This window comes from Lissotriton helveticus, chromosome 2_1 (genome assembly GCF_964261635.1).
Source record: "Lissotriton helveticus chromosome 2_1, aLisHel1.1, whole genome shotgun sequence".
Classification (NCBI taxonomy): domain Eukaryota; kingdom Metazoa; phylum Chordata; class Amphibia; order Caudata; family Salamandridae; genus Lissotriton; species Lissotriton helveticus.
The window spans coordinates 246,004,653-246,030,554 of NC_136059.1; the positions used below are offsets into that span (position 1 = coordinate 246,004,653).

Genomic DNA, 25,902 nt, shown 5'->3' on the forward strand with positions numbered 1-25,902 from the left:
AGGGATTTAAAGCTGGCATAATAATATCAGAACCACCCACGTGTAAAGATTCATTATCACGATGAATTACTACCACTGTTGCAACTGATTTCTCTAAATGGGGATTAACAATAGATGGTATACTCGTAGGGGGAGGATTAATAGGCAAAGGTAATAGGCACGTAGCAGGGGTTTGATCATCAGCTGACTGGCTAAGGAGAGGAGCAGAATTATTGGTTCCTTGGGGCGGGGAATGAATTAAAGCAATGTTGCCAAGAGATGACCTTTTCGCTTGGGCAAGATCCATCGAAACCCTCCTCTCCATAAGGGAAATTCCCTGATCAATCAAAGAATTAGTGCCCGAAATAAAGTTATCTAGAGTGCCAATAACTTTTTTGGTTTTAGCATTACCAGCTTTCTGGCTCCGAGTTTTACGAGTGGACATCGCTAGAGAGATTGAGACTGGCTGGGGGTAAAAAAGAAAGCGAATGCTAGCCAAAAAACCCAGAAGCCAAGTGACACTAAAATAAGTAATACCTAAGCCTAACCGTGTGTAAGTTAGACCAAACAGGTAAGTGGCTGGTGAACTTACAACCCAAAGTCAATAGCCATAACAGTACAAATGTAGGAAAAGATAAGGGGGCTTGCCCAGGCCAGGCACTGCAGGCCACGGAGGGCCCGCCCCTGTCCCGGGCTTCTCCCGGCGCCCTCCCGCGCGCTCCCGCGCAGCGGTGGGGTGGTCCACTTAAGAGGTAATTTGGAAAAATTGGATTAGTTCTTTTAATCACCCGGTGCTCATGGGGGCGGGGCTAGCAGGGAGAGCGGCCAGGTGTGCTCAATCGGCCGTCAGGGACTCCTGGAACATTGAGTCCTTGCACTTCCTCGCAGCCCTGCTTTGCCCTTTCTGCACCCTGAGTGGTCCTTAGCGCTTCCTTGGTCCTGGCAGCGAAGCGGGTCCCGCGAAGCGGGAACCGCGAGGTGTTGAGGCAAAAATCCGGGGTTTGGTAAGCTGGACACAGAGAGCAGCCCAGCGGCAGCAAACAACACGAAAGGCAGAGGGACGTTTATCATCGATGCTCCTTTCTCGTGGTGGTACTGTATTAATAGACGTCCTCAAGTAAGAAACTTTCATTTAAAAGCTTGAAAGATGCAACAGCTTTCTTTGAAAACTCAAGGACTTTGTGACACATTGGAATCATTTATAGGAGTGTTATACTGTTACACAGTGCCATCTAGTGGTTTTTCTTCAAAGTATTTTTCTTTTTCTTTTCTTTTAAAAAAAATGTATTGAAGACTATGAAGTTGACCAACATTATTTCCTCTTTTTTGTATGGTATATTCGATATCATTTTGTGTGGGTGGCATTTATTAATAACAGTTTCATTTCCTTTTAGGTGAGAATTCTAGCAAGCTCATTTGAAATTTTTATATAAATGTATTAAAGACACCTTTCTAGTGCAGGTAGTTCTAACAGCATCACACATCAACTTCATTAGGCTGTTACATGTGTATGTTTTTTGTGATTGTTGAATTTTGCTTACATTCGCTAAGTTCTATAATCTAGTATTTTGTGTTTTTCAACCCGTAACTATGCAGAATGGTGCCACACCACCTTTCTTCCTTTCAACACCAGGGGATCCACCCATAAAGTGGCAGAAGTGGAAAAGATGTTTGAAAGGTATACTAAGGTGTGTGGCACAAACTTAAGTGCAGAACGAAGAACTGCACTCTTGCTTCACTGTTTAGGGTCGGAAGGACAGGAAGTGTTTGATCACCTTCCTGATATAAATGACCAGACATTGAATGAATATGAAATATGCATTCTAAAATTGGACAGACATTACTTTCCTAAAGTAAGTACAATCCTTGAGAGATATCATTTTTGGCGTAGGACACAAAATGAAGGTGAAACCGTAGAGAACTATATCACAGCGTTAAGGAAATTGGGATCTTCTTGTAAATTTGATGCCCTGATTGAAGAGAGAATTAGGGATCAATTTATGCTTGGTTGCAACATGCAAAAGGTAAGAGATGATATCTGGCAAAAAGATGATCCCACTCTAGAAGTGATCAAAATAGCTAAGCAGATTGAACACTCAGTAAAGTGTGTTGAGATAATCACGAAACAGGAAAACAAAAGTAATGTTATACATGAAATTAAGACTTATCCTAATGGAAAAGGTTCGAAGAATAGTGTTAAAGCGAGTAGTCGTGATTCACTTTTGAGTAAAAAGTCTAGCTTTCAACGGAAATGTTTCCGTTGTGGGAATTTTGGTCACCTAGCCCATGACAAGAAATGTCCTGCTTTGAAAGCCACATGTGGTAATTGTAAGAAGGGTGGACATTTCACCGCTGTTTGTCATGCAAAAAAGAAAAAGTGAATTCAGTGTCTCGACAAATGTCATCAGATAGTGATTCAAACTCGGATGTTGACTGTGGACAAATCGTTTCACAAGTATCTGATAATGATAAGAAGGGAACCTTTGAAGAAATACTAGTGGATGGAATGTCCACTTGTGTGTTATTGGACTCTGGGGCAAAAATAACTATTGTATCCAAACATTTTTACACTCGTTATTTAGAGGGTAAAGTTAAAATTTTGAAACCAGATATTAAGCCTTATGCAATAAGGCGGAGAACCCATCAAACTCATTGGATACTTTCAAGGTTTGATTGAATATATAGGAAAGGTAGTTTCGGGGAAGGTTTATGTTTCTCACAGAGGGGACAGCATATTAAGCTCGTTCCACCAACGAGATTTAGGAGTCATGCTGGATCCCAACAGCAATCCCCCCATTATACTAAAAGATTGTTTGAAGGTGAATGAGATTAATGGTTGTGAAAGTGATATGTCCTACACTGCACATATTAAAAGTTTGTTTCCTAGCGTTTTTAAAGACAAGTTAGGTTGTTTACGTGATTATACTCACAAAATTAAATTACTACCTTACGCTGAACCAATCGCTTGTAACGTCCGCAGTGTACCCTTCTCTGTGCGAGAGGAGATGAAAAGTCAATTAGACAAGTTGAAGGATGATGGTATTATAGAGGAGGTTGAGGGCACTCAGTGGTTGGCCCCAGTGGTCGCAGCCAGAAAATCTGACCGTAGTCTGCGCTTATGCATAGACTTACGCTCCCTCAACAAACAGGTATTGGTGGACAGATATCCCCTCCCGAAAATCTCGGACAAGCTCATGTTACTAAAAGATGCCAAGGTTTTCTCTACAGTGGACCTAAAGTCAGCCTACCATCAGATAGAGCTAGATGACAGTTCTAGAGATCTAACTGCTTTCATCACCCCTTTTGGGACGTTCAGACTAGTCTCTGCAGCGTCTGTTTTTCAGAGGGCTCTAGAGAAAGTGTTGCAGAATATAGATGGAGTTACGATATATCAAGATGATGTTCTAATTTTTGCTCGTGACATTGAGGAACATGATGGAATTTTGAAAGAAGTCTTGAGAAGATTCTGTAAAAACAATCTTACAGTTAAGTTAGAGAAATGCAAATTTAGGAGATCGTCAATTGACTATTTGGGTCACACCATTTCTGGCAAGGGTGTTGAACCCAAAGGGGAGTTAATTGAGACTATTCAAAATCTAGCCTCTCCCATAAATAAAGAAGAAGTTATGAAATTTCTGGGTATGACAGAATACTACAGCAAATTTGTAGAAGGGTTTGCTGAGAAAACATCTAACATTAGGACATTTTTGTGTAAAGGTGTGGATTTTCATTGGACTGAATTATGTGAGAGTGAATTTATCAATTTAAAAAACAGCTTAAAGAAGACACCTAAACTTAGGAGTTTTGATCCAAGTTTGAAATCGCTACTAATCACAGACGCGAGCATGAAGGGACTAGGAGCTGTCCTACAACAAGAGCAAGGTGAGGAAGTGAAAGTCATTTTGTTTCTTCCTCGCAGTTGGAGAGGTGCTGAGCTGAGGAATTCTGTGATAGAGAGGGAGGCTTTGGCAGTTTATTGGGCCATCAAGAAGCTCAAGAATTTATTATGGGGTGCCAAATTTTTAGTAAGGAGCGATCACAAACCTTTGTGTGAAGTGTTCAATAAGAAAGGTTTTGATGCCATATCTAGCAGGATTTCCAAGTGGATTGTAAGTCTGCAAAGTTATGATTTTTAGGTTGCATATCTGCCAGGGGTGCATAACTGCATTGCTGATACACTTTCAAGATTGATTAACATTAAGAATGGTGAAATGGACTCGCAGGAGGATGACAGGAACGAATGGGTTTGTAATGTCCAACATGATGGGATGAAAGAGGATAAATGGCGCAAAGTGTGTGAAACTGATGCAGAGTTTATGGGGATACGCTCTCTGGTAAAAAAGGGCTGGTCATACAAAACTGTGGATGAGTTTTGGAATGGGAGGGATGAATTAAAAACTTTATTCATTTATTTATTAATGTGCTGACTCTCCTTGTAAAGTCAACATGTTTCGAGGCTTACTTTACAAGGAGAATCAGCACATTAATTGCTTTGACTCTCCGACACACTGTTTTTATTAATACCAGCCTATGACAAATAAAGTTTTTTTGAATCCATAACGCCAGGTCTTTTTTAACATCACTTTGCCATTCACCCCTGACCATACCTCACTCACTCAAATACACCTCACATAGCACTTACAAAATCAAAGTGCTCCAGCGTAGTCGCCAGTCGCAGCACGCCCCGTCCCGCAGCAGGGGGGGGGGGAAGACCCCGATGATGAAGCATGATACCAAGGGCCCTTTTGGTGTGTGAGGGGTATTTTTACAAATAGTGTGTATGTCTCACATCCCTGGCATACAAGAAACCTCCTAGAGGTGGATCTCTTTGTTTTCTAAATACATTTACATGGAGGAGGGTGCATCCACCTGAATGCTCGTCAGCGCTACCTCTTCACTCCCTCATCCTTGATTTTTTTATTAATGTTTTCTAGATGGCCAGAAATCAAATTTACAAAGAGTGTTGACTCTAAACAAGTCATAATCTTTCTTAAAGAAGTCTTTACACGAGAAGGTTTACCTGGATCCATCCAATGGTGTCCAATTTGTGTCTCGTGAAATGAAAGATTTTCTGCAAAGCCGTTCAATTAACCATAAGTTGTGCGCTTTGTACCACCCAGAGTGCAATGGTATGGTGGAACGTTTTATTCGGGTGCTTAAAGAAACCATAAATATTTCAAAACAAAGTGGTGTGGATTTGAAAAGTGAATTGAATAAAAAGGTGGAAGCTTATAGGTTCACTCCTCATGCCACTACTGGGTATAGCCCATTTATTCTATTGAAAAACAGGCATCCAAAAACTTTAGTAGCTCCATATTGGGTGAATGTGGCTGATTCCAAAAGAATTAAAGATATTCCTTCTCAACATATGCAGGAGGTAAATGAAGCGAGAAAGGCACTTGCTAGGAAGGAGAATTTTGATTCCAGGAAGTCTGTGAAAACAACGGTTGTTAAAGTAGGAGATGTGGTCATGATAAGGGCAACTGAGAGCAAGAAAAGGTCAGGTCTATTTTCAAAACCCCACAAGGTTGTAAAAATTTTAAGAAATGCGATAAAGACTGAAGACTCTCGCATATGGAATTTAAATAGGGTGGTAGTTTTGATAATAAGGCACTATTTGATGACAAAAAGGTTCTACTGAATGATGAAAACAGGGATGAAACATGTGTACCTAATACCACTTCTAATGTACCTACCTTTATTCAAAGGGAATGCAGAAAAAGAAGTCTACCTACCTTCTAAATGTAAAGATTTTGACATGAAATTTTAGATTAATTTAATTGGTTTTTTTTTATGCTTAGGTTTTTTTCTTTGTTCTTTTGTATGGAAGGAAGGTGTGTAATATTGTGCCTTTAACTTGTTTGTACGTAGCTGTCCCTTTAAGAGCCTGAGTTATTATTTAAGCTGCTCCATAGCAATATAATGGTCATGTGTGGTCAGTAAGTCAGTTGCATCTGACTGGAGCAAGCTGATAGATGGGACATTTTCTTTTCCTGAATAAACTTACCTTTATTCATCTCTCTGGAGTTTCATCTTGATTTTACACAGGGCTTCCCTCACCTATAGTGTATACTGCATGCCTCTCAAAGCGAGCAGCGCATGCGCTGCCCCGCTAGGCGAGACCTAATAAAAAAGTACATGCTTTAACGAACCCTCTAGCACCACAGTGTGGCACTAAGGGACTCTTTTTAAAGACGAGCCTCAACTTAATCCTTATTCATATAGCGCATCGTTTTTATCAGGAAGTGTGTATTTATTATAGGTAAGCTCTTGATTTTTTGTAACATTTAGACAGTGCACAGCTGTTTAAAATATGTTAAGTATGATAAATAAAATTCTTACTTAAGCAACAAGAAATTTCAATTCTATTAAGGACGCTGAGGTGAAGATTATGCTTCTTTATGTTTACTGCATTAAAAATATAACAGCCAATCACATTATAGGAAACTTAGAATTACATATCCCATGACCACTCAGTCCATGCCAACATCCCATGCTTCAATCACTGTCCAGCTATCCCTTTAAAGTACTGAAACTGCCATCTTCTAATTCTCTTTCTTTGCAATGTAGAATTAAACAGAACAGTCTGACTCGTCTGCATAATCATAATATTACAGTAGTCCAAACCAGGAAACACTGCTTCAACATAGAACTTGTCAACGTCCATCCAGGCCCAGAAAGATGGGCTAACCAAAACCAGTACGACGAAAACAGTTCACCTCAAAGAAACCAGACTGGCACTGCTAAGTCCCGCAGAAACCAACGAACACTGCGTTCACTGTTAATTCAGCCTTGTTTCTTATCGTTTCCTGCAAGACGGAAAATCTAGCCATAAAGTCTGACTCACAACCTGATCAGCGTAATTCACATAACAGGGAGGGTAATCCATTACTATGTCATAGACAATATATCAAATGACAATATAAATATGTCAAACGCAATAGACAGAATATGGGTGGGATAATCTTTACCACAGTGTTCCTAATAGAATTTAAAATTCTTGTCGCGCAAGCTGATGTCAGGACCGGAGGCTCAGATTATGCTCATTTAAAGCTGTATCACCACCCATGATGCAATATCCACATTAAGCTTGTGATAGAATTTTTAAAACTAGATTCTGAAGACCAATCTGCAGCTTTCATAATATCCTCTAATCTGGAGCCTAATGCAAAGGATTTTGAAGTCATAGCGCCTCTAGTCGAATAAGGGCCGAACTTGGAAACATCAATACTTGCTTCTGTAAGAAGCCTTCGCACCCACCTGGCCAACGTTGCTGACGATGCTGGCTTGAATTGTTTTTCCAAAGCAATCAACAGTTAACCAGCATTGTTCTGTATCATCGCACTAGTACATCCCCCATATGATTCTAGACAAGGTGCCACACACAATTTGTCAATATTCGGAAACACTGGGTATGAAACAGATCTAAAATTGAATTTAGTACATCTCATAATAGTGAAAGAAACTCTACCTGGAGAAAATACTCTTCCAGCAAGATCCAGAGCACACACATCTGACACTCTCTTACACAATATCAAACATAGCAGAACTATACGTTTAGCAGACAGCTGTTTACAGGACAGGGAAGCATTATCTGGCTCCAGAAAGTGAAGGACCACATTTACATACCATAAATCTGTGTATCTTGGTAAAATGGGCTTTGCCAGTTGAATGCCTCGCATAAGTTTGCGCACCAGCGGATGTTTACCACTTGGTTGTCTTCCACCGGGCAATGACTTGCTGAAATTGTGGACTATAAATTATTTACTGACCTGTAAGGAGGCCTCTAGAAGCAAGCAGTCCCTAGTGGTGGTGGTACCTACAGGAACTGTCCCACCTGCACCCTTGTCTGCCACCCAGAGACCCATCTCCACCCTCCCTCTGGCTCCCCCCACTAAATTAGCCTAACCCACCCCCCTAAAAGGGCTGGGGTCTTTTCGCCTCATGTACCTCACCCCTTGCTCCTGTTCCCACTGCTGCGCAGTGTGAGGAGGCTATTGACTTTTTATGCAGGATCTCTGTAGACCAGACTGCACTCCTGAATGCCATGCATGGACTTAGTTGCCAAATACAACAAATGGCAGCATACCTGGAAGGCATTTGTAGTGCTATGTCTGGCCGGCAGAGATCATTTACAGGACTAGTCTCATCCAATCCTTCCAACCAGCCCAACCGTGTGCCCCACATCAGGTTCCTTCCTCATCACAGTTCCAAAGTCCTACTTCTATCCCAATCACACTCACTTATTTTCAGGCACACACACAAGCAGCACACTGACACACACACACACACATAAACACAAACATGCAGAAAAAACACAAGCAAACACACAAAGAACATGCAGGCACTACTGACCCTACATCCACACCCACCAAAACAATCACCACACCCACAACCACCACAACCTCTAGAACACGAACCAGCACACCTACACGCATCACCACAACTACCACCACCAGCAGACCAACAGCACCACACTGACCACCCCACCCACAGGCACCACAACCACCAGCACATACACACACACACACAAACACCACAACTACCACCACACCTACAACCTCCAGCACACCCACAAACACCACCACCACACCCACAAGCACCATCACATCCACAAGCACCACAACCACACAAACCACTTCAACAGCACACTCATTCAAGCGCACACCTACATACACAACACCACCCAAAACCCAAATGCAGACACTCACCCGAATACAAAACACCTGAGAAACCACACACATCCAGACATACATCAGACCCAACTGCAAAAAACATACACCCACATGCACCACAACCACATTAACTACCTTAACAGCACAGTAATTCAAACCAACACCCTCACACACAAGTACACCTACACGCAAAACAACATCCACCAAACACAAACGCACACACTCACCCGAACAACATACACTTGCCAAGAAACACACACCCAAACTTACACAACATACACCAGACACACATGCAAATGCAAATACAACAGACACACACACATCACCCTCTGCCTCCCAAACCCAATCTTCTCCCACCCCTCCTACCCTTTCTCCTAGTTCTGATTTTTTTCAGGTCTGTCCCAGTAACAATTTGTTACTTACCATTAGGCTAGGAAATACAACATTTTGTATAAATGTCTACTTTGTTAAGTCCATACACTAGTTTAAATGTTTTGAGATGGACATTTACATTTTGGTGCAAACATTCATTATTATCATGGACACTTACACCAACACATAGATGTTTCAAACTTTATTTATTTTATTTTTTATTTATTTTTATTTATATTTTTATTTATTTTAAAGTTTTTATATAGCACTGGCTAGACCCGGAGGTATCAGAGCGCTATACATGAGCATCAGATCATAGTTACAGGTTACATCGTTACAAAGGTTACACAGTTATTAGAGCATGGCAACATAGTTACTTGTAAGGTCAAGATAAACAATAAGCACAAATACGAAAGGGGAAAAGCAAGCAAGGGGAAAGATTCAGGGGAGGGGGAAGGAGCTGGGGAAGTAGACAGGTCATTAAGGCGGGAAAAGAGGAGGAGAGGGTGAAGGACATCGCATGGAAAGAGGAGCGGAAGGGCGACGGGGACACAAACCGGTAGACGAGTCAAAGCAACGTCCAAAGTCCAGTAAGCTGTGAACCCAGGGGAAGTGGTATCACTTTCCTATCTCTGTTGCGGGAGGCTCCCTTTACGCAGTGGACTCTCTCAGAGGGGTCTCTGAGACTCCAAGGAATACATACTGGATCCTTCCCCAAAAAGGGGAGAGGGAGTGCTTTGGCAAGGGGTGCCATACCATACCTCAGCTGTGAGTGGCTCCCTTGGCACAGTGGACTCTCTCAGCGGGTACGCTGAGACTCCAGAGTATAAATATTGGATCTTTCCCCAACAAGGGGAGCAGGAGTGCTTAGTCAAAGGGCACACAGGACAGGGGGCTAGGCAGACTCGCAGGCAAGGTGAAAGATTCAGGGTATGGTGGATAGGAGCTAGGGAGGTAGACAAAGGGAGAAAGAGTACTAAATGGGAACAAAATTAATTAATGAGTTAATTATATAGCGCTGGCTAGACCCAAAGGACTCAGAGCGCTTTACATGAGGGACAATAATATTGCAAATTACATCAGTTAAAAGTTACATACGTATCATGAAAAGCATTCAAAGAACATAGGGGACAAGGTGAATGGAGCGGGAAGGGTAAGGGGATAGGGTAAAGGGGTAGGAGGAAGATAGGACGTAGAGACGAGGGGAAAATCTGCCCAAGGTCCGGTTGGGCAGGTGACGGCAGGGAGGGGGAGTCCACAACCCATCTCCTCTTTAGCTATATGGGAGCTCCACCGGGCATCAGCCAAATCGCTAGGTCTCCACAGTCTGGGGTAAGTTCTGCAGGTTCCAAGTCCTGATGTGTAGGCAGGTTAGGGGATAGGTTCAAGGTCTGGTCAATGTCCAATTGCTGTCCCAGGGAAGTAAAACAACATGTGGAATCCATCTTGGGGTCAGGCAGGGGACTGTACTGTACACTGGTGGCCATCCTAAGGTTAGGCATCAGGCAGTTAAAGTCAATATCCAGGACAGCGGCCGCCAGAAAATAACAAATCCAGCGAGCACACACCATCACACACACAGACATGCACAAGCACACATCAATGTGAGCACCCACTCTTATAGACGCACACAGACAAGCACATACACACAAACATCCAAGAACACAAGCACACATAAAATCCCATGCTCTAATAAAAAAACACCCAAATACATGCACACGCAAACACCATCACATGCACAGACATGCACAAGCACACACGAATGCGCTCACTCTCATATAACACGCAGACACGCACAAACACACATCAAAAACACAAGCACACATACAATCACATGCTCCAGAACAAAATACCCAGGGATGTACAGACAAATACATACACACACACACACACCATCACACACACAGACATGCACAAGCACACAACAAACAGAGGGCCCACATACAGAAACATCCACACTCACAAGCACACATACAATCCCATGCTCTAATACAAAAACACTCAAATACATGCACACACCATCACACACACAGACATAAGCACACATACAGAAACATCTGCGCGCACAAACACAAGCACACATAGAATCACAAGCTCTAATACAAAAACACCCAATTACATGTCCACACCATCACAAGCACAGACATGCACAAGCACACACAAATGTGAACATAGTCTTGTGGGGATTCAGGTGGTTTACCAAACAGATCCACGGACACAGGGGTAGTTGGTAGAGCAGGTTTTATTGCTTTGTACAGTTTTCTCTTTTGCACCGGGACTCGGTAATACGGAAGGGGATTCGCAGCGTCCTCCGTGGCCTCTCGTACCAGTCCCCACCTTCTTAACTCCCGATGTCTTCTGGGAGGCGTAGTCCGGGCTTCCGCCGTCGTGGCACACGGGCCGGTATCCGGTAAAAAATAAACAAAACGAAGACCAATATTACTGGGCTGTCCACACTAACTGAGATCAGGGTGGAGTTTGTGAGGGACCACTCGTGCACAATAATACCCCGCTATCCGTGAGGTGAAAGTGAGGGGAACAGGGGGGTTTACGTGCACGGTATTGGTCAGGGGGGGTTGTCCCGTCTACGTCCCGCCCAACCCAGGAAACGAGACCGTACCTGTCCTAGCCACACTTCCCGGGAAGCGTGGCTGGGCGATGCGCCTTCACGTAGGCCTCCTGGCTTGTCGCTGCAGTCTCTCTCCACCTCCGATCTTTCTCCGGTACTCTGGTCTTCCTGGTCCGTCTGGTCTCCTCTCACGCTCCGCTCCTCAGTCCCTCTCCACTCGGCTTCGTCCTCGCTCTTCTTCCGGTCCTCTCCCTCCTCGCACCTTCTCCACTCCGCTCCGTCCTCGCACCGTCTCCACTCCTCTACGTCCTCGCTCGCCTCACGCCACTCTCCTCCTCCTCCGGGTGTAAAAACACACCTGTGTAGATTCAGGGACGGGTTTTACCGTGGTGAAGAGGGCGGGTCCCCGATCCGGGTCTGCCCACTTAAAGCACCAGGGTTCTTCAGAGTCCATCACCGGACGGCCTCTGACGACGTCCGCAGTTTTCCATGCGTCTATGTGCTGCGTAGAGAGAGGAGATACATGAATAGGCAAGCCAGGGGGGCCCGAGTCCGGGTCCCCCACGTCACAAGTCTTTCATACACGTACAGGCGCACACTCACACGTGCGTCCGCACGCACCCCCTCATACACGCACAGACACACGCACAAAAGCACTCCCATGACACATTTCTCCAGGACTGCCGCAGCATTGATGGCACACAAAGGCAGAGTCAGCGGTACCAATGTTCTGAGGGCGCTGCCATCTTAGGACCACGCAGTCGGCCCACGTTTTAGCGCAGTCGGGTGTGTTCCTCATAAGAGAGCAATGGGTGCACACTGATGGTCGCGCTGTTGCTCCCGGTCCGTCCAGATGCCACTAGGTCCCAGGAGCTCGCAGGGTGGTCAGCAGCGCTATGTCTTAAGGGTGCCGCCATCTTAAGGTCAGGCGTCGGTCCGCGTGGCGTCTCTGCCGGGTGTACCTCTCACAGTGGAGCAGGGAGCAGTTCCCGGCGCTCGCGCTGGAGACCGGCTCTCCTCGGGCACGAGAGCTGGCGAGGGGAAACCAAGGTCTTGGGAACGTTGTCCTCCTCGGATCTGGTGTTCAGGTCAGATCGTCAGCCGCCATCTTAGCCCGCGGCCCCGAGAGCCTCCCGCGGCTGGGCCAAGTGCGCTGAGGTGCGTTTGTTACTTTGAATGGAGAACAACAGAATCTAACAGCCAGGGTAGAGGGGTAAATAGAATCTTTCCGGGCTGGAGGAAATGATCTCTGTGAATTCCAAAAGTTGTAAAGTTAGACTTTTGTCTCAGATTACCTTTGTGAATAGTCCCCATATACATTACACCTTCAAAAATAATGTGAGAATGGAAATATGATTAAATACAGGAAATGCACTAGACAAGAGGACATGTTGCATTAATAAATATATTCTCTGATTTAGGTTTAGGACTGGCATTGATTTTACAGTTATTTCAAAATAAATGTTACACCTTGTCTATTGCAATTTCTACATTTTATTACATTTCACTTATCCCAATAATGTGTAATACATATGTTTCTAATTTGGCAGTTTTCGAAAATTAATTAAAGACACCTGTTTCGTCACTTTAGGATTTTTTGAGTATTGTTCATTTATGTGTCAGTGTCCATTTTCATGAAGGCAGCTTGCACCAAATGTGGTAGTACATTCAAATTTCAAAGGTGTGTTGCTTTAAAATTTTTGGACGTCAACATTACACACTTATGCATTACACATTGGTATGTTATTGCTTGTAGGAGAAATTTAAAAATGCACGAGTCCTGAGCAAATGTAAACAGAGAAGTCAAAAGGTAACAAGTTAAAAGTAGCAGCTTACCTTTGATTCTGGGAATGACGGGGTTGATTTGCATTGTGGTTAAGTATCAGCAGCAGGACTTGTACGATAGGGTCTAGGATGGAACAGGAAGTGTGAAACAGAGAGAATGTAAGTTTCTGCCTTATATCCCTTCTTATCCACCAAGTCAGGGGTGGAGGTTTGCCTGCAACAGTTACGTTGGCAGGAAGGTAAATCGTGATTGGTCTGGTGGTAAAACTGACTGTACTAACTCCGACCGCCAATTTTGTCTATGGTGCCATCGGCACAGGTGGAAAATTCTGACCGAGACGGCAGCACTCCGTAATTTTTCGGCCATGGACCCACCAGCATCTAAATAGAGGTGGTGGACCTCCTAGTTGGCGGACGGAGAATCAGACTGTAAATCGACAACGAGCCCAAAACCACCAAGATGTAAATCACACCCAAACTCTAGTTCTCCATTGAAGCATAAATCCCAACTGATCTGGGCAGATCAGAGAGTGAATTACTTTACTGAGCAGAGGTGCCAGTACTTTGGCAAATGTTTTGACCTCAGCATTTATTAGCGAGGAGCAGTCTTCAGGGAGCTTCCCCTCCTTATGATTGACAACAATGATGGCAAGCCTTTGATCTTGTAGTGGAGAGTCTCTCCTTGTACATAGTTAAGAGATGCAGGGAAAGCTTAGTTGCCATCATTTTGTAGAGCTCAATTGGAAGTCCGTTTGGAACCATGGCTTGCCGGGATTTTCACTTTCTCACCGTCGTCACCAACTCACTCTCATATTTGTCTGCCTCCAAGAACTCCAGATCCTCATCTGATAGTCTTGGAAGGTGTATGTTCTTGAGAAGATCATGGGCATCATCCACAGTATTAGACATTGTCAGTGAATATTCTTGAGTGTATTATGCTGCAAACGCCTTCGCTATATGATCTCCTTCCATGACTAATTCCCCTGCTTCTGTTTTAATCTCCAGGACCCAGTTCATTGACTGGCCCTGCTTTTCAAGCCAAGCCAGAAGCTTACCAGTTTTATTCCCTACTTCAAACAGGTGCCGAGTCTTGGCATAGTGCATCACTCAGACGGCCTCAGTGGCCAGGTCCTTTTACTCCTTTTGCATCAGCTCTAAAGCATATCTTGCTACCGATCCCGTCTCCATCATAAGGAGGCACTCCTGCTCAAGTATGCCCTCCTCAAGTCTGGTCCTCCGGTCCTTCTCGTATCCTGATATAAGGGAGAGCGCCTACTCACTGAACACAGCTTTTTATGCCTCAAATACAGTTGGCGCCGAGCCTAAAGAGGCTAGGTTGTCTTCAAAGAAGTGATCTGTTATGTTAAGGAGGCCCTCGTGTATCATGTGCTTCTTTAAATACTATGGGTTTATCTGCCTTACCGGCCTACTAGCGCCGGGTTTCAAGTTGAACACCTCCCACACTGGGGAGTGATCTGAGATTTCTCTGGCCAAGTGTCGAACATTAGAGTATTGGTGGACCTGTCCTTAGACTATGCCTAAGATGGCCGCCGTGCAGGAGCTCTGTGCTGGAGCTCCCGGGTTAGGGATTACCAACTGGTAAATATCCCTTGGTCTACCCGGCCATCCACCGCAAATTTGAACCAACGAAGAAACGAGGAACAACCCTCAAGGATAATGCGACAAACAAACAAGAAAGAAACATCACATCGTACCTCGACTCACCAGGACTGCTCTGGCAGGGAGTGGTGCCTCGAGGACGTCCAGCAGTGACTGAGCACTCCTCCGTCTCCTCTTTCCCGACGGCCACCTCCGATGCTCCTAGCCAGGTAGTCGATCGGAAAACCGGCGACCTCATCCTCCAATGGACTGATACAGGATTTTATTACCATAGGACACTTCTCATTCAAGAGCTTCCCTGGCTTGGGCTTGCCCCTACCATTCGCCGTGCTGTGTTCTCAGCGTCTGCAACTGCATGAAAGAGCCCCCCCACTGGCATGGATCACCATAAGACATGACTCGGTGAGTCCCCTACTCTTTGCCCTATCCGGCCTCTGCCTCCGCTACACACATGAAGGGGCTCACCATTGCAGACCCCCATCAGACCTTTGAGGCCCTGGCTTGAGAGCTGCCTCTTGTCGCCTTGCCTGCCCTGCCTCCGCTGGCGCAGGTTGCCGCTCCCCGCATGTTAGGGCCCGCCGATGCAGACAGAAAACAGAGCCTGGTCTCGGACCTTTTACTTGAGGCAGCCTTCTTATTTCTACGCCTGACCTGGATGTCTGAAGTTTGAGCACCCACCGCACGTCGGAAGCTGCCTGCCCCTGAGCCCTGGGGCGGGATACGATCCTCCCAACAGCTCTGACCCCCGCTCCGAGATCCAGGCACCAGGAAAAGCTCTGGGTCCTCCTCCCTGTTCTAGGAGCCAGGTTGCCTTCTGGCTGCTCCTAAAGCACAAGCTAATCTGTGCCAAGATCTCCCCCCAACTACCTGAACAGCCCCTGAAGGACACGAGTCAGTGCCCCCTCTCAAACCCAGCCCCCCTTCACTTTCGTCTCCTGTGGCTTGAGCAATTTAGGAGAGGACTTTTGAATTTGTGAGACGGCTTTAAAGAGAGTCGGTATCCTAAGATATTTGCGCCCGAAAACATGATGGCAACACTCCGCCATCTCTCGCCCCGAAAATGGCCTACAAGAGGTTCACCCTCATGAGAACTGGGTGAGTGGTTCTTATCCTCACTCCCGCCTAAGCCTCACTCTCAAAGCAACTCTCTAAACAAGGAATACTAGCCTTTCCTATAGCCCTGATCTGGTCTTACTACTAACTTTTATACCCAGACTGTGACTTTCTCAAAGTTTGCTTTGCTGACATACTCCCAATACAATTTCTATAATTAGTGTTTATTATTTATATGGACATGCTTCTACCTTAATTATTGTTAATTATTGTTTCCTTTTGATTGTTATCAGAAAACTGTTTTTTTTAATATGGCCATCTGGCATGCTACCCCTATAATTATGCTATCTCTATAATTTTTGTTTCGCTTGTTTTGAACCTTCTTTTACTTCTTCAATGTTATTATGAGTGCTGATGTTCCATCACTATTAGCCTCGTTACTCTATCATTATTGTTTTCACAATACTGCTTTGTTCTCATATGACTACTTTGGCGTGCTATCACCATAATTATGCTACCACTATAATTATGCTATCTCTATAAGTATTGTTACTCTTTTTGAACCTTCTTTTCTACTTTTTGAATGTTATTTTGAGTGCTGATGTTCTATCACTAGAGTCAGAGTCAGAGTCAAAAATACTTTATTCGATTTTTTTTTTTTTCATAACCAATTTTATTATGAGTTCAAGCATAGCTCAACACAGCCCTCCACAGTCAGGAGGAGACTGTCAAAGACAGATAAAAAAGAGACATATCATTAGTACAGCATCGAACCCATCGTTATACAGTAAATGGCATTGAACTACCCCACCCACCCAATCCCAAAAACACCAACCAGCCCCGCCCACAGCTACCCACCCCTTATCCCACCCTAACCCAGTGCACGCGATCACAGTCCAGCAACTTGGGACAATCTACAAAGGTGGAGCCGGCCAGCGGCCTAGAGTGCGGGATCCACATCCAGCTGTAATGCATCCTCAATGTCCACAGGGGGGTCAAGGAGCAGGCCCCGGTAATCCGCCCACCGTTTCCAGATTTTGTAATGTTTGCGGGGACATCCCCGGGCTTCAAAAACAGGCTGTTCTAGACCCATGAGGAAATCCAGTCCCGCCCTCCAAGCCCCGAGGGGGGGGGCGCGCTCGCTCTTCCAGGCCTGCGCCAGGTCTCTCTTCGCCACCACCAGCCCCAGCAACAGCAAATGGCGCTTGTAAATATTGCCTCCAACATTCTCTAGAACATGAAGAAGGCCCAGCCTGGGGGTACGGGGCAGGTCCCAACCCAACACCTCTGATAGGCAGTCCCACACCCCAGCCCAGAATCGAGTCAGTCTCTCACAGGACCATACTGTATGAAACAGGGTGCCCTCTTCAGAACCACACCGCAGACATTCGGGAGACGCGACAAGGCCTGCCCGCCATAGACGGTGTCTAGTATAATACGCCCGGTGGAGGTATTTGAACTGGATGAAGCGAAGGCGGATGGCTATAGCAGCACCTCGGGGAGATTCCAAGGCCTCACGCCAGTCGTCATCATCCAGTGGACCTACATCAGCCTCCCAAGAGGCCCGCAGTGCTGCGAGTGAAGGGGAACAGTGAGTGACCAGAGAGCGATATATCTGCGAGACCTTCTTGTCACCCAGGTCTCCCATAAACAGTTTAGCTTCGATAGGACTAAAATCAGGGAGCTGTTCCAGGCCCACCAGACTTGGGGTAAGTGCGTGGCGGAATTGAAGGTAGCGGAAAAACTGGGTCTTGGGCATGCTAAATTCGGAGCTAAGCTCCCGAAAGGACTTCAGGGTAGTACCAGAGAGGACATGACCTAGGGACGAGATCCCAATCGCATCCCAGCCGTCAAATCCGGACAGAGACGCCAGCGCCGGTAACAGACCATTTTGCCACAACGGGGTTTCGGCTGTAAGCCGACCCCACCAGCCCACCCGATGCAAGGCCCGCCGCCAGACAGTGAAGACCACTTGGGTGACTTGCGGAAGCAGTCGCCTCCGCCTAGCCGAGTACAACAGGGTGTGAAGGGAGGCGCCACCCATCAGGGAATGCTCAAGGGCATAAGTCGGGTCACTACGGTCGCCATACCACCACTCGTTGAGTACAAGGAGATGGGAGGCCTGATAGTAAGATAAAATATCCGCGGCCGCCAAGCCGCCGCAGTAGGTAGAGAGGAAGCATGTGCGCAGCGCCACCCTGGCAGCACCGCCAGCCCACAGAAACCGGCCCAGCACCGAATCAACAGTACGGAACCACTGCGGGTCAACCTGGAAGGGATGATTCTGCAGTTGATATAGCAGACGGGGCAAAGCCACCATCTTGAAGATGGCCGACCGGCCGTAGATATTAAGTGGCATGCGCGACCATGTCTTGACGTCCAGTTGGACCCGATCCCATACAGGCAGAATGTTCCGGTCCCATGCCACTGCAGGCGAGGCAGAGAGGAAGACACCCAGGTACTTCACACCTTCAACTGCCATCTGAAGGGATGCAGCCCACGGGCAGTCCACTGCGGCACCCCCCAGCACCCACATGGTCGACTTGCGCGGGTTAAGGAAGAGCCCCGATGCCCGACCAAACTCCTGCATCAACTCCAGGACACGAGGACCCGTACGCTGCAGGTCGGTCATGAAAAATAGCACATCATCCGCATATAAGGCTATGCGGTCCGAGTGATCCGCACCCCAGACGAAGCCACGGTAGAGCTCATCGCGGCGCACCCTGGCGGCCAGCGGCTCCATGGCCAGTGCGAAGAGGTAAGGGGAGAGCGGACACCCCTGACGCGTGCCCCTGGACACCGGAAAACGAGCAGACGTCGTTCCCGAGATACGCACCGAGGCCGTGATCTCAGTGTAGAGCAGCCTGATATAGGAGAGGAACACCGGGCCGAGATTCAGCAGTGGCAACAGGGTAAAAAGAAAGGTCCAGCTGACCGAATCGAAGGCACTATCAATATCAGCCAGCAGGAGCGCCGCCGGGTCCTCCGAAGACTCAATCGCCTGTATCGCGGCCTGCGCCCGTCGTATATTGTGTCTCGTTGCCCTGCGCGGCATAAAACCCGCCTGATCTGGGTGGACAAGGGCCGAAATGTGTGGGAGTAAACGGTTCGCCAGCGCCTTTGCCAGGAGCTTGGCCTCGAAGTTGATGAGGGATATGGGGCGATAAGAGTCATGGCGATCGGGGGGCCTACCTGGCTTCAGAAACACCACGATTTCGGCATGACGCCAGTCCGGTGGGAGGCGGCCATGCTCCCGTGCCTTTTCCAGGGCCCGCAAGTAGTGCGGCCCGAGCTGCAGATGGAACTTCCTATAAAATTCGCTGGGGAAACCGCTCGGCCCCGGTGCCTTGCCTACATTTAACTGACCCAGTGCATCACCCAGCTCCTCAGCCGACAGGGGAAGGTCTAGGGCCTCGCGTACCTCATCAGATACAGCAGATGGGGGAACTGAAGCAATATAGTCTGCGATAATGGCAGGGGAGAGAGTCTCCCGAGAGGCATACTGGTGCCCATAATAGCGCGCAAAACTCGTTGCAAGAGCCGCCGGATCTGTGATTGCCACTCCTGCACCATCAACAAGGCCCGGCAGCGTAAGAGGCTGTAGGTTCTGTTGGCACAGCCTATGGAGCATGGTGCAAGACTTGTCGCCCCACTGGTAGACCCGACTACGGGTGGCTAGCCACGCCTGACGAGCCTCATCCAACAGGACCGAGGAATAAGACTGTTGCGCCTGCAGGAGTAGCCGCAGTGCCACATCATCGGGTGCCTCGCCGTGCCGAGCCTCGAGCTCCTCCACCCGCTCCGCGGCCGCAGCAATGCCTCCCAGTCGAGTCCGGCGAGCAGCTGCACACCAAGCAATATCTGTGCCCCGCAGGGTGGGTTTCATAGCCTCCCAAACTGTCACCGCATCCATCCCTTCGGTAAGGTTGTCCTGCCAATAATGGGCGATCGCGCTGCGCAAATGTTGGGAATAATCAGGGCGCTGCAGATGCCACGCGGACATTCGCCATCGGAAGGGGGAGCGTGCTTTGCACAAGTCAATTTGTACCGCCACTGGGGAATGATCAGAGAGCCCGCGGGGCCGAATTGCTGCCCCCTTCACTCTGTCAAGGAAAGCCCTCGGGACGAACACACAGTCCAACCGTGAAAGGGAGCCATGGACAGCCGAGACAAAGGTGTACTCTCGCCGTCCCGCATGCAAATGCCTCCACACATCCACCCAGCCCAGACCATCAACCATAGCCCCCAACCGTGTAGGGGAGGATACAGGTGCCACTCCTGGCCTCCTCTGCCGGTCCAAAGCCACATCCATCACATCGTTCCAGTCTCCGCCAATCACAGCCATGGAGCGGGGGAGCTCGGCCCATACAGCAAACAAACGTTCAGCTAAGGCCCACTGCAGGGGGGGGGGCATACACACAGCCAAATACAACCGGCTCCACCCCGACCTTCCCCTGTACAAAGACAAAACGGCCCTGGGGGTCAAGCCACTGACGCTCATGTACATACGCCAGCCGTCTATGAATAAGAATGGCCACACCTCTGGAGCCCCTGGTAAATCCGGCATGGAACACTTGATGGAAGCCAAAGCGCTGCAAGCTCAGGGCTTTTGTACCTAGCATGTGCGTTTCTTGAAGAAGGAGCACATCTGCCAAGTCCCTCTTAGCCCATCGAAGCACCGCTCCCCGTTTAATCTTGTCCAATAATCCCCGTACATTCCAGCTAAGGACACGCATGGAAGCGCCATTGGGCGCCAAGTGAGGAACATCAACCATGATCACAATGCTCCCAGCCCCACACTCCCCGACCCCCGGCCCACCTCCCAGACCCCACAGCTGCAAAACACACAGAGACCACGTGCACCCCCAGAACCAGAACCCCAGACCCCACAAATCCCGAAGCCCCAAGCCCTACTACCCCTCCAATCCCGACCCAACCCACAAGCAACCAAACACCCAGGTTCCCCCCACCCCCACCCCCATACTTCAAAGAACAATGAAGTACCTGTCGCGGTATACGGTACATCAGGCCCAAAACACTGCACCCAAAGCCAGCCATACCAATGGATCCCAACTAGTCCCCCCTTTAACTAATCAGACACACCCAGAACCACCACCCAGTCCCAGCAGGAGGAGGCAGCCCAAAGTACGTGCCCTGAACCCCAACAAACACACATTAGAGTCATAAGCATAGCACCACCAGAAGGTTACAGCCCATGACGGCCCCGGCATTCGCCAAGAAGAAAGCAATACTGCACCAGCCAATGTACGTCCCATCGACCACAGCTCAGCCTCCACCAGGGATAGTCACATAAAGAAGGCAACCAGCAGACAGTCCCCATGACGGGCGATCAGGAGCCTCCATCAGATTGGTCCGCATCAGGCTGTGTGTCCCCCAAGAGGGGGTCCCGGGACAGGGACCTCCGCCGGGAGCGGGACTTGCGATGACGTTTTCCTTTGCCAGACGGGTTGCTCCTGTCCTGAGACGAGCTACGCGATGATCCAGAGTGCAGCCCCGGTTGGACGTGAGGTCGAATCCTGACTGTTTCATCGGTCCAGTTGAAGACGGCCTCCGGTGTATCAAAGAAGATGGTCTTGGAGTTGAAAATCACCCGAAGGCGGGCCGGGTAGAGCAGCGAGTATTGAATTTTTAGGCCACGCAGCTTGGCCTTGGCAGCCAGGAAGGAGTGCCGCTGTTGGTGGACCAGTTTGGTATAGTCCGGGAAGATCATTATTTTATGATTGTCATACAGCAGGGTGTCCTTCAACCGCGCTTCCCGGAGGATGACGTCCCTGTCGTGGAAGTTGAGGAGCCTGGCGATGATCGGGCGAGGCCGCTCCCCGACTGGCGGCTTCTGTGTCAGGGCGCGGTGGGCACGCTCCACTATGAAGCATCGCGACAGGGAGTCCGGAGGTAGCCAGCTCTCCAGCCACCGGGACAGGAAGGCGTCCATAGGTCCATTCTCGCAGTCCTCCGGAAAGCCAACGAAGCGCAGGTTGTTTCGCCTCGCCCGCCCCTCGGCATCCTCCACACGAGTCGCCAGGCCCCGTTGGATCTGTTCCATGTCGGCAATCTTCTTCTGAAGGGCACCAACATCGCCCTCCACTGCTGTGACCCTGGTCTCAGTTTCAGTAATGCGGGCGACTGCATTGCGAAGATCCTGACGCAGCAGCATCACATCGGCCCCCACCGCGCCGATTTTCGCATCCAGCATGTCGCGGGACTGTGTAATGGCCGCCATCAACGCCGCGTTGTCCGGTCCAGCAGGGTGACTCCCACTAGCCGCCCCGGCTCCTCCACCATGGCCGGTGAACTTGTCAATGGGTCCTGTCTTAGTGGCAGCCGAGCCCCTCGTCATGGCGGCCGTGAGCAGCGACACGCACCTGTATCAGGGCCGCTTCTCGCAATAGTCCACCAGCTAGGCCCCGGCCGAGGCGTCTCGAGCACACCAGGCCGCCCGAGAGTCCCTCACCACCGGCCCACAGATCGGGTTGCACCCCAGGCAATGCTGCCCCGCCAAGGTGTAGGAAATCGTCTTCGCGCCCACCGGTACTCCTGGCACGGCGCAGATATGGGCCACCCCAGAGCGAACTACCAGCTCTTCAGCCACCGCCCCAGGTACTACAGGAGCAGGATAGGGCAATGGATCCGGGCCGGTGACTCCGGGTGGGGACCACCAAACCAGAGGTCCCGGCTGCACCAAGGCCCGGCAGGCCGCAGAGCTTCCGACACCCCCTCCAGTCGCAGCGAGGAAGGGCCGAGGATCCCACTGTAGGTCGTCAGGAGCAAGGGACCCCGGATCGTGGCCAGCCCAGGTTGCGAAAATCAAGGTCCCGACTGCGCTCGGGCCACCAGGCCACCCCTGCCGCTCCGGCCCCTTCGCCGCGTCCACACCACTCGCAGGTCCAGCCAAGCCCTGGGAGGATAATCACTGGTCAAGGGTCCAAGGTATGTCGCGACCCCCTCTGGCACAACTCTTCGCAGCAGCCCCCACTGCGCCGGTCAACAAGAGTGGAGGACACAGTTCTCACCGGTAATGGAGCCGCTGCCAGTCCCAGCGGAGGGTAATGCGCCAGCCAGTAGTGGGGGACAACAGCAGCAGAGTGTCCGGACACCAGTGCGAACGTCCTCGGGTGTCGCCAAACTCGAGGCCCCGGCTCCAGCAAGGCCAGGTAGGCCGCCGCCCCTCCAAGGGCCCCCACCGGCCCAGGCCCCCGCCACCGGCAATGTCAGGACAGGCAGGGCACTCCGCTGTGAGCCGCCGGTAGCAGACAGCCCCGGAACGCGGTCTGGGAGCGGCAGCGCCGGCTCCGGGCCAGGTCCCCCCGTCGGGAACGCCAAAATCGAGGCCCCGGCCTGTCCGGCGGGCACCAGGCCGCTCGCTGCAATCACTCGCCCCACAGCCGTAGGTGGTCTCGGCGCGGTATCTCCCGCACCGGACGGTTCCCGGTGTCCTCCGCCAACACTACCCTGGATGTGGTGCACTTTCTGGGGTTCAGGGCCAGGATAATGCCAGGATAAACGGCGGGCCGGCGGGAGCTCTTAGGCAGCCACGTCCGCCATGCTCGCCCGCTAAGCCACGCCCCTCTTTATTCGATTATTTTAAAATCATAAAAGTATACTACACACATATATATAAAATAATCTACATAAATTCACAGTTAAAAACAGTTAATACAATTGTGTGGGAAATAATCAGGCGCAGTTTAAGCAATTAAAAATAAAATTCATAATACCCTGTAAATCATCAGATTGATTATATAACTGATTTCATTGTCTTGTTACTTCTTGTTGACGGTGTGAACAAGCAGGGAAAAAATGAAAATGAACAGCTCATGATGGCAAAAATTAATCTGACCAAACTTTAGCTAATCCAAAACACATTCCATCATTGTAGTATTCAATAATCTTTTCCGTTTGGCACGCAACGCAGCTACCAGAAAGTTGGCAACCCCAAACATTACAATAGGGGTCTCCATGAGCTGTAAAAACAACAACGCGGGTTTCACTTGCTTGAATCCCATGTCCCTCAGCAGTGGTAAGATATATTTTTTCCTCCCCTCAACAAAAAAGGGACAGAAAAATACAAAGTGCGTCAAGTCTTGATCATTAAAGGCATCACATTTACACGGGGCATTGTCCCTTGGCTTATTCCATTTCAGATATTCACCCAAAAGAAGATGCATCTGGTTAAAACGGAATTTCGTCAATAGCCAACGATGATATGGCCTATTGACTACCGTTAAGTATGGCTGGATGGTCATGGTAGAAATTACTATGTAGTGAGCCCTTACTGTAATTTTTTCAATTGCCATAGCTTCCCGGTGAATGTTTCTAAGGTTTAAAAATTGGACTTTCATCCATTTGACATCATCTTTACTAAGTCTTTCCGGGTTACAGTACAATTCTGGACGACCTAATTGTATAGCTAGGGATTTAATATGTTTCAGCCATTTAATGTCCATTGCTCTATCTCTCCCCATGCAGTCGGTGATAATTTTTCGATTTAATGACAAAGTAGGGTTCAGCCATACTTTCACCCATGACAGTAGTGGTGCCAAGTTAAGGGCGTCCTCAATATGTCCTTGCCCCAGTTCCGAAAGGACAGAGAACGAGGAAGTGGACTGTGGTAAACCCAGTAGAGAACGCATAGATCTGTTCTCCTCTTTTTGTATTGGGGCTAAGTTCTTATGACCCCAAATCCCGGCCCCATATCTGGCCAGAGCCAGGGTTTTAGCTCTATATAGGGAAAGAATAGCTTCAATAGGTTTCCCTCCCAGCCTCTTAGCGAAACTTAGTATGGCTGCAAAAGATCTTCGTACAGCTATCGCTTTGTTAGCAATCTGGGGGGTCCAGGTGGCTAAATTGTCAAAAATTACACCAAGGTATGTAAATGTCTTAACTTTAGACAATGTCACACCGTTGCATCTCAAGATTTTTGTGTTATCCTTGCCTTTCCCAATTGACATAACGTGGGACTTTTCCATGTTAACAACCAGATCCAATTTCTGCATAAAGGCCCCAAAAGTGTCAAGGAGTAACTGTAGGCCGTTGGGGGTTCTGGCGATGAGGACCGTATCATCGGCATACATCAGTACGGGCAGAGGGGACCCACCCATACTAGGTATATCAGGTGTGACTGTTGATAGAGCTGAATACAGTGAATTTATATACAATGAAAATAACATGGGCGCTAAAATGCACCCTTGTCTTACCCCTCTGGCTGATTTAAACCCAGCAGTGCATTTACCATCAGATGACATACGCACTGATGCGGTCAGATCACTGAGCAAATAGGCCATGAAGTTTACCAAAGCAGGGTCCAAACCCATCTCCAAAAGTATTGTCCACAGTTTCGACCTATTAACTAGGTCGAACGCTGTGGACAAGTCCATAAATGCCAGATGGATTGCCCCCCTAGCAGCAACAGTATATTTACAGATAGTCATGTACAGGTTAAGACACTGTTCCTCTGTACCCCTCCCCACCCTGAACCCATATTGGGTATTACATAAAATTTCATTTTCCTTTTCCCATTTATTAATTTTGTTTAAGATGACTTTGCCTAGAATCTTGAATGACGAGTGGAGCAACGATATCGGTCTATAACTCCTTGGGTCACCCCTTTGACCCTTCTTAAAAATTGGTATGATAATCGAGTGTGACCAAGAGGTAGGTATGTTAGAATTATCCATACAGGCTAAATTAAAAACATTTGCGAGAACTACGGACCACACATGAGAGTGTGTCTTGAACATATCGGCGGGAACCCCGTCCGGGCCGGGGGCCTTACCACCAGCCGTGTTTTCTATGGCATTTTGTACTTCTTTCACCGTGATTCTTAGTGGG

General features: G+C 48.3%; 1 protein-coding gene across 1 annotated transcript in view; it reads left to right on the plus strand.

The window, feature by feature from the left end:
* The first annotated feature begins 1,046 nt into the window (after positions 1–1,046).
* ARK2N (arkadia (RNF111) N-terminal like PKA signaling regulator 2N) overlaps positions 1,047–25,902 on the plus strand; it is a 399,402-nt gene continuing 374,546 nt past the window's right edge. Inside the window, exon 1 of the mRNA XM_078674756.1 lies at positions 1,047–1,096. The gene's annotated coding sequence lies outside the window, so the exon portion shown is untranslated. The remainder of the gene's footprint in view (positions 1,097–25,902) is intronic.